At 36.5% G+C, this 12911-nt stretch overlaps 1 pseudogene across 1 annotated transcript in view; it reads left to right on the top strand.

Annotated features, from left to right (window-relative positions):
* LOC143247912 (serine/threonine-protein kinase 16-like) overlaps positions 1-12911 on the top strand; it is a 65425-nt pseudogene that overhangs the window by 29250 nt on the left and 23264 nt on the right. Inside the window, exons 5-6 of the transcript XR_013026742.1 lie at positions 2738-2881; positions 11856-11975. The product of XR_013026742.1 is annotated as a serine/threonine-protein kinase 16-like (transcript). The remainder of the gene's footprint in view (positions 1-2737; positions 2882-11855; positions 11976-12911) is intronic.

Below are 12911 nucleotides of genomic sequence, written 5' to 3'. Positions count from 1 at the left end.
CCCCCGCTAGTATAGCAGTATGTCTCCAGATTTACAACGCTAAAATCAGGGGTTCAATTCCCCTCGGTGGGCTCAGCAGATAGCCCTATGTGGCTTTGCTATAAGATAAAACACAAACAAAATAAATATATTTAAATGAAGTTTAAGTAAAAAAATCATGAGGAAGGACTGCATTAGAAACAGCAAATCCCAACCTCTGATCATTTAAATTATAACCATAATTTTATGCTGCATTTTATAATCCCACATTGTAGCTTTTACCTTAGGATAATTTTTAAAAAATGCAGCATATTTTGTTTAATTTTAATGTTTTGTTTTGGCTTAAAAGTTATGGTTATTAAAATTATGCTGCATTTTTTAAAATTATCCTAAACTAAAACTACAATGTGGGATTATAAAATGTATCCTAGGTTTTGGAGGTGATTGAGGAAGTAGGACCCACATTGTGGTGGGGATACACCGTCTATCAGTCTTAACCTCCAGTTTGCTAGTCTCACATAAGAAATAGACACAATTAGATTAGAAAGTACAAGAGTGAAGTGTGAGTGATGAAGCCCACTATGTCCCACATCTGTATCACCTTTCACTGCCTGCAGACAGTTGTGGGAAGGTGACTACTCTCCCAAGTTTAAATAAGAAAAAGATAAACATAAAATGATAAAAACAAGGAAATAAGGTACTATCATTTGGGGGTAAGTAAAATGAAACTTACCTCTTGAAGTTAGTGTTTCTGTCACCAGGATGGTAGAGGCACTAATTAAAATGATATTGAACCATATCAGTATACTAAGTTTACTGTAACTGTTGTGCTTTTATATGCAACTCAAGGTGTACATCTGCATAAAGTAGTGCCAAGTTCTTAAATGACCTTATTTTTAACTAAAAATAAGTATTAGTAAAATTAAATAAATACATTTCAATAAGTAAACAAAATAATGAGGAAGGATTGCATTAGAAACAGCAAATCCCAACCTCTGATTATTTATATTATAACCATAATTTTTAAGCCAAAACATGCTGCATTTTTTAAAAAAATATCCTAGCATAGAAGCTACAATGTTGGATTATAAAATGTGTCCTAGGTTTAGGAAGTGATTACAGTAGTAGGACCCACATTGCAGTGGGGATACACAGTCTATCAGTCTTAATCAGTCTTAAATATTGGGGACAGAAACACTAACTTCAAGAGGTAAGTTTCATCTTACTTACCCTCAAATGGTAGAGGCACTAAGTAACATGACATTGAACCATATCAGTATACTAAGTCTACTCTGACTATCATGCCTTTTTATGCAGCTCAAGGTGTACACCTGCATAAAGTAGAGCCAAATAGGTATTCAAAATACCGAATGGTGTCTTGATATGAGAGATATACAATCATAATTTATAACTTATGAAATTATTTTATAAATGTCACAGAGTAAAATCTTAGCATTAACTTAATTATAAAAGAAACTTTGCCTTTGGGAAATCAAAATTGTATTCTTAACACAATAGAAAAAGATTACTTGTAAAATTCAATAAAAGCAATTATATTGTACACTTGAATTTGTGTACCTTGTTTTTTTTTGTTTATACTGTGTTTGAAATCTGTAATCATTTGCATACTTTAGTGAAGGTCTGAATCTATAAATTAATGTCATCAATATTAGCATCCTTTTTACTTTATAAGTTTTTATGCTCGTATATTTATAAATGCATTTGTACACACACAGACAAAACAAAAAAAAAGTATGTACTTGCAGAATTGGAATAATTTTAGAAATAGTGAAGAAAAAGAATATAAAAGACAAATGTTATGGAAATGCTACCATTTTATTGTGTTAAAATGAGTTGCACCAGAGTAAACTCGTGTTAATAATTTGCATTGATTGATTATCATTCAACCAGAAAGTGCTGTACCAGAGTAATGACCATAAAAGAACAGGTAGTCGTACTATGCCCAAAAGTAGTAGTGTATTTTTAATCATGGTTTCAAGGAGTGAAGTACTGCATAAACATGTAAAAATAAAGGTTTTGCCTGGTTAAGTTTACTTCATGCAAAATAACTTGTATCAAGACTTAATGTTTCAGTAAAAGTTGTATACTGGGCTTAAGAGGATTCAGGAAACAGACATTGTTTATAATAAAAGTGGTTGAGGTAGAAATGCTAAAGCTCTTCAGAATTGATGTTTAAAATCTTCAGGAGTGTTCTTTTACAAAATAAGTACAGTTCTTTCCAGTGATCTTGCTGTAAATATTACATTTGGCATAGATTGATTTTCCAGCATGACAATTATCCCAAGAATACAACAAATGCAGTGAAACAACATCTTGGTTGTAAAGTGTACTCACAACCATGACTTAGTCTGCATGAATTGCGATATAAAAATCATTGATGCCATATGAGTCACTTGTCTAAATTTTAATGTAGTACACTACATTCAGAGCGATATTCTGTAACCATATATTGATAAAAAGTATGTTAATATAAAAACAAATTTTTATGCTCTGTGTAAATCATGGAGCCAAAGTTAAAGATGCTAGTCATTAGACACTTATTTTCTTTTGTATTTTCTGTATAAAGATTTTGTACCATTAATAACTTGTTGCCAATGTTTATTATTTGTAACTTCTGTATCTGTTGTTAATGTTTCTGTAATTATTCCCATTACACCATGTAGCTCAGCAATATAATTTTAAAATATTAGTACTGGTATTTACTGTATTTTTTTATTATCTTTCTCATTGATGGAAGAGAGGAACCCTTCAAGATGAGCTTATGATGAGAGCTAAATCCAAAAAATTACATTCCAGAGTTAAGAGTGCTTAGATTGTTCAGGCAGATGTGCGAAGGAGTAAGGGCTATTCATTCAGCACAACCCATAGCACTTGCACATAGGTAAATCATATTTTATATTTTTTTTATATACAAAAAACATTATATTGAAGGACATTGAAAAGATGTTAGTTCAAGGTGCATTTTAGAAAATAATAGCATTGTTCAATATGGTAAGTTGTAAATTCTGTAATATTCTGTTCCTAAAGTAATTTACTGTTTTATCTTGAAATTAATTATTAATGACTTTTGAATATGATAGTTGGTCAATGTTAGTTTGTAATAGGAGTCATAACCAAATTGTTGCAACAGGTACATACCACATGAGATTGTTGTACAGTTGGTTATTTCCTCTATATTTGTAATTTAGAAAAGTTCCTTGTTCAAAGCACAACTGACTGTTTTTCTTGTTTGTTTTTGTACAAAATTTTTGTAGAAAAATTAAACATAAAATATCACATTGGATACCTTAAAAGTGTAACTAGAGTGTAGAAAAATTCCCAACAATTGCATGTTAGAATAAAAACTATTTTTAAAATAAAATTTTATTTTCATAACCCATAGAACCTCTTAAAGGAGTATCAAAATCTTTTGTCAGTAAAACTTTATCTTATGTTATTTTCTCCATTCTAACACTAATTGTAACAAAATCAACCATGTAAAGTAAAGTTAAAATCAGGAAATCTAAATTACTCTTTCTCTTATACAATGGCTATATATTATAACAGCTAATGCAGATAGATTTTTCAAATCTGGGTTCATTTAGTATTATTGTTTTCTAGTTACACTTAGACCTACTAAATGTATAGTGAAACCCATCCGTTATACCCATTTCATTGAACAGTTGCTGTCTCCCTTTTTAATTCTGGGGAACATAATCTTCCCTGGGGAAGTGCTGATATGGGTAGGAGAATGCTCTGGTAGGAGCATCGCCAATACTCAAGGTGAAAGCTTTTTCTGGGTATTTATCACTTCTGCTTCTGCCTCCACCTTCTTAGCCATCAAGACTTGGGCAGAGGGATCATCTCTTTGTTTCGAGCTGATCATCCCTTTACACTGGTGGAACTCAAACTGGCCCTTCATCGGTCTGGCAGTGTATCGGTTGGACCAGAAGATGTACACTGACATGCTGCGCCATCTAGCTCCTGCTTTCCTTGCTATCCTTCTAATTGTTTTTAACTGCATCTGGTAGGAGAATGTTTTTCCTATTACCTGGTGCTAGGCTATTGTCCTACCTTTCACCAAGCCTGGGAATGATCCCAAGATTCCTTCAAACTACTGTCCAATTGCTTTGATGAACTGTCTCTGTAAGACCTTAGAGATGATGGTTAATGCTCGTCTTGTTTGGTTTCTCGAATCAAACAACCTCCTCTCGCCCATTCAGTGTGGGTTCCGACGACAGCACTCCACCACAGACCACCTAATTCGTCTTGAAACATCTATCAGAGAAGACTTTCTCAAACGCCAACATCTTGTATCAATATTCTTTGACATTGAGAAGGCTTACGACACAACATGGAGGTATGGCGTTTTGCGAGACCTCCATATATATGGGTTATGTGACCATTTGCCCATTTTTATTAAACATTTTTTAATAGACAAGATATTCCAAGTTCTTGTGGGTTTGACACTTTCCCATTCTTTTATACAGCAACTTGGAGGCCCTCAGGACTGTGTTTTAAGTGTCACACTTTTCAGAATAAAAATTCCCTCAGTGTGGATTTCTTTACATGGTGAGGGACCACCCAGAAAGGTTCTGTTCTTTTGGTTACCTCCTCTGGGAAATAAACATCCACCCACATGTTTGCTGTGTGTGGCAACCCGTGAAGAGGAGGAGAGGATCCTGGTGGTTGAGGGGTCCAACCCTAACACACCACTTTGGCCTTGAATTCCTGTAGACGGGCAGCCTTTAGGCCCCCCTCCTTGGGTCAATCGGTTGGTCCACTTGGGCTAGAGTCAACCAGGTACCATTGTTGGAAGTTCTCAACGGGTGTTGTGGACATTGTATCTGATGCTGGTGTTTGGGTATAGTGCTCACGAAACCCTGGCATTGCTGCAATGTCCTTGCATGACATTGTAGTGCATCCGCTCGTAGGGCTCCATGGTGGGTTGGGTTAGTTGGTACTGAAATTTTCCTTTTTTCCTATGGATTCTCCTATGAAAAATTTAAATAAGATAGTGAAAAAACAGTCAACAGGTAAATGACCACGTCTTGAAGACTCTGAGCAGCAATCTTCAACATCTGTAACATATATACATCTTTTTCTTATATTACATTCTCTTTCAGAAAAACTTTTAAGCCAAATGTCCCCCTTTTTTATTCAGAAGGGACTAGAGGGACTTGCTGGCTCTCCAAAGTCAGTAAAGAAGCTTTGATCTGGAGACGTATTGGTTGAAACATCCACATCCCAACACAGTGAACTCCTCTTGAATTCAAAGGCAATTGAGGTTACCCCTCGTGCTACCTTGAATTCGTCACGAGGAGTTATTGTTGAAAGGATTTGAAGAACGTTCCAAGTCAGAGATTCTCGCTGGTCTCTCCACTCAAGGAGTTTCTGCAGTGAGGCGCATCTCCACTCGCAAAGATGGAGTTACACTGCCAACAAATATGCTCGTTTTAACATTTACTTCACCACGTGCACCTGCCACCATTAAGGCAGGTTATCTCATTTGCAGGGTTCGGCCATACATACCAAACCCTCTTCGATGTTTCCAATGTCAGAGATTCGGCCACTCAAAGACATCTTCTCGTGGTTCCCTGAAATGTGCTCGTTGTGGAGGCAAGGACCACGATGTCTATGACTGTGACAGGAACCCACATTGCGTAAACTGCAATGGTTCTCACCCCTCTTACGTTCATTATTGCCCAAAATGGTTGGAGGAAAAAGAGGTGCAGCGTTTGAAAACGACACATAACATTAGTTATCCTGAGGCTCGGAAATTGCTGTCCACAACTCCATCTCGGACATATGCTGCTGCACTTCCTTCCACAACTACAGTGGGAGTGCAGACAGATCTCTCTTTGCCTCCAAGAGAATCGTTTTCAAAACAAATGAAAAGCCTTTTGACCTCCGTGGTTAAAAAGGTTGATGAATCGACTTCCACACCCATCTCTGTTCCTCCCATACCTTCCAACAAACCTCAAGATCCACGTCCTTCAGTTTCAAATACAGGCATTTCTTCTGATACATCTTTTTCTCCCATCACAAGAGACAAAACAATTATTCGTTTGCATCCTCAGTCACTGGATTCCCCTTCCAATAATAAAAACCTGCCCACCCGACCCAGAGCAGGATCCATGGAGGTTGATAGACCTCCTCCAAATAAAGACAGTAAGGAAAAAAGACGTGGTCATAAACAGGAGGGTTCTCCAGCCACTTCACCTACCCATTCTTAAAAATGGCTACCTTGATACAATGGAACTGTCGAGGTTTACGCTCTAATCTGGATGATATCAAAACACTGATTGCTTCCTACCATTCTGTTTGTCTTTCCCTACAAGAAACATTTCTCAAACCTGCTGATACAGTCTCCATTCGACAGTTTTCTCTGTACAGAAATGACAGGCTGTGTGATGGACGAGTACATGGAGGGGTGGCACTATTGGTTGATCAACATGTGCCCACCCTGTCTTTGTCACTCAACACACCCTTGGAGGCCGTAGCCATCCGTGTTTCCTTGGGTCACACCATCACTGTTTGTTCTCTCTACCTGTCCTCTGGAGAGACATAAGATCAATCAGACCTTGATGCTCTCGTTAAACAGTTGCCATCTCCCTTTCTAATCCTGAGGGACTTCAGTGGACATCATCCACTCTGGAGAAGTGCTGATATTGAAAGGAGGGGTCAATCTGTAGAATGTATGCTCTCTGAACACAACCTTTCTCTTTTCAATGCTGGTTCTTCCACTTATTTTCATGCACCCAGTCAGTCCTTTACTGTTATTGATCTCTCAGTTTGCTCCCCTTCATTATTCTCCCATTTTTCATGGAGGGTTGACAATAATCCACTAGGCAGTGGTCATTTTCCTATACTTTTGACAGAGACTGGCCGTGGTCAATGCCACCCCACTCGATGGAAGCTGGATCAGATAAACAGGTCCACTTTCACTGCTCTCGCAGAACTTGAGCCTGCCATCGTGAATCATCCATCAATAAACAACTGTGTGGCAGCATTAACTGACTGTATTATACAAGCAGCTGCTTAGTGTATTCTTAAAACCTCGACACGTTTTCCACGATATCCTCGTTTGTGGTGGAATCCTACTTGCCACTTGGCATCGTAGACTCAAAAACGGGCCTTGGATACTTTCTGTAGATATCCCACACTTTCGAACTGCATCGCTTTCCAACGGGCCCATGCACATGCTAGGTGGGTAAGACATCAAAGCCAGAAGGAATCTTGGATTAAGTTCACAACTAGCATATCTTTTACGACCAGTTCCAAGGTCATATGGGACAGGATTCGAAAGGTCAGTGGGCACTACAATTCTGTCTTACTCTCTGATGGCCAAGAGGTAGCTCATGTCCGGAGCATCTCCGATACTCTAGGTTAAAGCTTTTGCCGGGTATCTAGCACTTCTACTTGTTCCTCCACCTTCTTGGCCATCAAGACTCTGGTAGAGCGTTCACCTCTTTCTTTTCTAACTGACTGTCTCTTTGACTATAATTGTCCCTTTACACTGGTGGAACTGAAAATGTCCCTCCATTGGTCTGGCAGTACAGCTATTGGACCTGATGATGTACACCATGACATGCTGCACTATCTCTCTCCTGCTTCTCTTGATATTCTTCTAATTGTTTGTAACCAGATCTGGCAGGAGAATGTTTTTCCTAATGCCTGGCACCAGGCACCTTTCTCTAAGCCTGGGAAAGATCCCAAGATTCCTTCAAACTACTGTCTAATTGCTTTGAAGAGCTGTCTCGGTAAGACCTTAGAGAGGATGGTTAATGCTCGTCTTGTTTGGTTTCTCAAATCAAACAACCTCCTCTCACCCATCCAGTGTGGGTTCCGACAACAACACTCCACCACAGACCACCTAATTCGTCTTGAAACATCTATCAGAGAAGACTTTCTCAAACGCCAACATCTTGTATCAATATTCTTTGACATTGAGAAGGCTTACGACACAACATGGAGGTATGGCGTTTTGCGAGACCTCCATATATATGGGTTATGTGGCCATTTACCCATGTTTATTAAAAAAATTTTAATGGACAGGAGATTGCAAGTTCGTGTGGGTTCGAAACTTTCCCATTCTTTTCTACAAGAACTTGGGGTCCCTCAGGGCTGTGTTTTGAGTGTCACACTTTTCAGTATAAAGATAAATGGCATCACTGAACAACTCTCTCTCACTGTTGTGAATGGGCTGTATGTCGATGACTTTTACATGTCGTGTCAGTTGTCTAACATGAGATATATTGTACGGCAATAACAAACTGCACTCAATCATGTACTGAAGTGGGCTACAGCAAACAGCTCTAATTTTTCTCTCTCTAAAACTGTTTGTATGTACGTTTGCCACCAATGAGGTATTCACCCTGATTCTGAACTCTGTATCAGTGAAGTTTCGCTGCCAGTGGTTCCTAAGACCAAGTTCTTGGGGCTTATCTTTGACCGTAAACTGACCTTTATACCACTTTAAGCAGCTACGGGTCAAATGCACAAGAGCACTGAACATCCTCCGTGTCCTCTCTACTACCAGTTGGGGAGCAGTTCAATGTTCTGTGATAAAGATATATCATGCTCTTATTCGATCAAATCTTGACTATGGATCAGTGGTCTATAGCTCTGCCAGACCCTCAGCCTTAAAGATGCTGGACCCCTTTTATCATCAAGGACTTCGACTTTGCACTGGGGCTTTCCGTACCTTCCCAGTTCAAAGTTTATACATAGAATCTCATGAACCTTTGCTGTTTGCAACTGTCTTTACTATATTCTTCATAACTTCATTCCTTACCAAAGCATCCCACCTGGGGATATTTTTTTCCTCAGTGGGCCATACTTTGTCAGAACAGACGATCTGCCATTGCTCCTTTTGGCCTTTGCATCCAGGCGCAATTGGATGAATTGGGTCTGTCTGTGGATAACATTGCTGAATCCACTGGTCAGCCCATCCCACCATGGCTTATTACAGTCCCCAAATGTGACCTTTCTTTAAGTCATCTGAGAAAGGCAGATACTCCTGATTGGAAGTACTGTCTTTTATTTACTGAATATTTTTTTGAACCATCATTCCATTCTTATTTATACAGATGGTTCGAAATCAGGTGACTGTGTGGGCTTTGTCATGGTTTGTTGTGGTTCATGGTTGCGTGCAGAATCCCCTCTTCAGCTTCTGTGTTCACTGCTGAACTGTAAGCCATATCTCTTGCCCTGGATCATATTGAAGCTAAGCAGTACTCCAACTGCACTATTTATACTGACTCAGTTCTCTACTGTCCCTGGAATCGCTTCACGTTGGCTCACACCCTGTTCTCGCTGATATTCAAAACTAACTGGCACATTTCTCATTAACATCTCCTTCTATCCAGTTTTTCTGGATACCAGGCCATGTTGGTATTTGCGGAAATGAGCTTGCAAACACGGCAGCTAAATCTATCTGCTCTGGCACTATCACCACTGTGCCTATTCCATACGTGGACTATGGTCCTGTATTCAAGGCTTGGCTCCGTGCCAGCTAGCAGTCAATTTGGAGTGAGCAACGTGACAACAAGCTTTTCCGAAGAAAACCCTATATTGGACTTTGTCCGTCTAGCTTCCATAAGGTTCGGAAGGAGGAAGTTGTTCTAACTAGACTACGCATTGGTCACAGTTTTTTAACTCATTGTTTTCTTTTATATGGAACTGATGCACCAGTGTGTAATCTGTGTAACACTCAGATCACAATAGCCACATTTTACTTTCATGCCATCGTTATGACTCTCAATGATGACACTATTTAAACATGTTCTGTCCCAAAGTTTGTCCATAACGTTAGACAGTTTTGTTGGTGATGGTGACACTGTCCACCTTGGTAAAGTTTTTAGTTTTTTTAAAGGCCATTAATCTTTTAATGCCATTTAAATTTTTTAATTTATACATTAAACCTCTTTTAATGTGGTTTCCTTTTAAGAATCACAGTCTCTCTAGTTCGATTTGAAATTGGTAAATGGCCGTAACATTAAATAACTCAACAACAGGACTGAAAAATCGAACTTTAGGTAACTAACGCTGCTGTTTGAACTGTCTGTTAGTCATCCTTGTGAGTTATTATTAAATTTTGCTACAAGTCTTTAAAACTTTTACTTTTACTTGAAAAATCCATAATGTCAAGTAACTTCGGAACCAAGACTGGAAAGGTCAACTTCAGATAACTGACAGTGGTTTTGTATTTACCTGTTAGTCTTCCTGGCAGGTTATGCTAATTACCACTATGCTGCAGAAAGTCCTTTATGACTTCTCTTACTGTAGTTTTCTCTTAACATTGTAGACTAGATGACAACATTGGTTTTATGCAATTTATATATTTTTTTAAACTGTTTTGTTTTATCTTAATTTCCTTTGAATTTTACTACATTTACTTTAATTTTACCTTTTTACTGGATGTTTTGCACAGATAGCCTAGCTGCTTTGTGCCATAAAACAGTAAATCAACCAACCAATAACAGACATTTTCAGGATATACATATGAAATATAAGTTCTTTGTATTGAATTTATCCTATAAGTGAAATCACATTACTATTTTAACAGTACAGTAAATCTTGATATTATTGGTGTTATATTTAGTATCGTGTTGTGTTTATGGTTTGCATATTTTCCTCAAAGTAGTCACTTGAGGCTTGTTAACTGGAACATTGAAGAATATTAAGTTGTGGATTGTCTGTTTATATTCTGGATTTTAACTGAGCTCATCAAGAGGAAAGAGTTGGATCAAAACACAAAAGGAGAGCAAAATAATCTTTACTTACATTGCACAAACAGCTACTAACACAAGATAAAACAAAATAAAAGAAGGGCATGTGTGTATGTTGAACTGAGAAAGAAAATGGAAGTAGAATGTTTGTGAACTCTCTTGTAAGTTAAACTAAATCAAAAATTAAAAGTTAAAGATACAAAAGTTACTAGAAGTTAAACTTACACTCAGCAAAATTTCATTTGTAGTAAAATTTTGAAAGCTTTTTTAAACACAAAATGCAGTAATAATCACATAATTCAGGTTTGCATGCAAGAAACTTCTACTTATGATCTCTGTCCTTTGGCTGGCCCCAGCTAGTACAGTGATATGTCTATGGATTTACAAGGCTAAAATCAGGAGTTTGATTCCCCTTGGTGGGCTCAGCAGATAGCCAAATGTGGTTTTGCTATAAGAAAACACACACACTCCTCTCACCAGTAGAAAAGACATTATCTTTTTTGCTGTGGTCTTTGGTAGCCCTCATATGCCTTGCTTATTAGTCACCTCTTAAAATTAACATAGTACATCCTGACTAATTTTAAGTTAAATCCTGTCTCTCTTGCATAATACCTAAGTATTGGTAGCTTAAAATCTTGCATGTATTGCATTTATCTTTTTTTTAAATTCTTGCTTTAAAACAACAATGTTATGCAGAATAAAATCTTTGTGATTAGTCAACATTTTTGAACAAAGACATGAAGAACATAACTTGAGTAGAAGTATCAAGAAAAGTTTCATTGAAATCAAAAGAAAAATCTTATCTAACAAAATATTAATACTTTGATATATGTTCAGATTTATTCACTTTGTTTTTTTTTAGTTGCTATTTATATATTAGTTTTTTACTTGCACTGTTAATAGAAATATATAGTATTTTAATTTGTTTTTAGAACAGCTTTTTTTTATTTTGCATGCTGAAACAAACTTTTCATATTTCTACTGTTGGTTTAGAGAAAAATGAAATTAAACAAATAATTAACTTGTTATATACTAAATTAATTTAAATTTTTTTTCGTGTTATTGTATCTTAGTAGCTAATTGTTGGATCACGACTTTTTGTTATCTTTATAAAATTTTGTGTTTTCAATCTTTATTTCTCAGGGATTTGAAACCAGCTAATGTGATGTTAGATCAAGATGACACTCAGTATGGATGGATTTTGGTTCCATGAGCAAAGCTAGAATGGAAATTCACAGAGCTGGGGAAGCATTAGCTTTACAAGTAGGTTGCATTTTACCACTGTTATCAGTATTGTGTAAGAAAATTGTATTAAGAAAATTATTTTCAATTTTTTTATTTTATTGAGAGTAACATCTACAAAATTTGTTTTTTGTTGCTTTTATGTACACTATCTAAAACTGGCTCATTATATGTGTAATTAAGTAGTGTATTATTACATAATAATTGCAAAATCTTCAGTATGTTACCCTAATAACCTTTAATTATGTTGTCATGCATATGAGGTGTGTTTAATGCTTAAATGTTGTATCTAATTAACAAGTATACACTATAAGTTTAGAACATCTGGTATTGTTAATGCTACCCTCTACTGGCAATTTACAAATTTAACCCTTGCATGACTGTGTGTACATTTTAATATGTGAGGTGCACATTTGCATATCTAATTTCTAAACTTAAGTGAAAAATATAATTATATCCCTATTTCATTAATTCTTTTGAAAGAAATTTCAACTAATTTATTGATATTTTCTACTTTCTCTATTGATCCCATATGTTAAGGAACTGTTATCCCTTAAATTATGATGATTTTTGTCTTGTTCTTTTCTTCTCTTTCATTGGCTTTAGAAACAAAACCATTCATGCACCCTTCTATTATGCCACAGCATGCGTTCTGAGCAATTACTAACAAAGCTCTGTTTTAAAAATAGCTCGATAAAATGAGTAAAAATTATTGAATGGAAGTAATTCTAAACTGTTCATATGATATAAAATAAATAAAATGGTCTTATCAGCAATTTATGACTTGTTAACATATTGGTTATCTGAAACTTAAATAATCGAAAACAAAGGATTATAATGCAACATTTAGAATGCTAGGAAACTAACCCACAGTTTCTTTCAATGTTCTTTTATTCTGAAAATGTTTTGCATTAAGCTGTATCAGGTTGAAAGTGAAAGGATTTTCTTCTATTGGCT

Source organism: Tachypleus tridentatus, chromosome 3, assembly GCF_004210375.1.
Source record: "Tachypleus tridentatus isolate NWPU-2018 chromosome 3, ASM421037v1, whole genome shotgun sequence".
Lineage (NCBI taxonomy): Eukaryota > Metazoa > Arthropoda > Merostomata > Xiphosura > Limulidae > Tachypleus > Tachypleus tridentatus.
The sequence above is the reverse complement of the archived record's forward strand: the minus strand, read 5'-3'. Positions and strand labels throughout refer to the sequence as shown.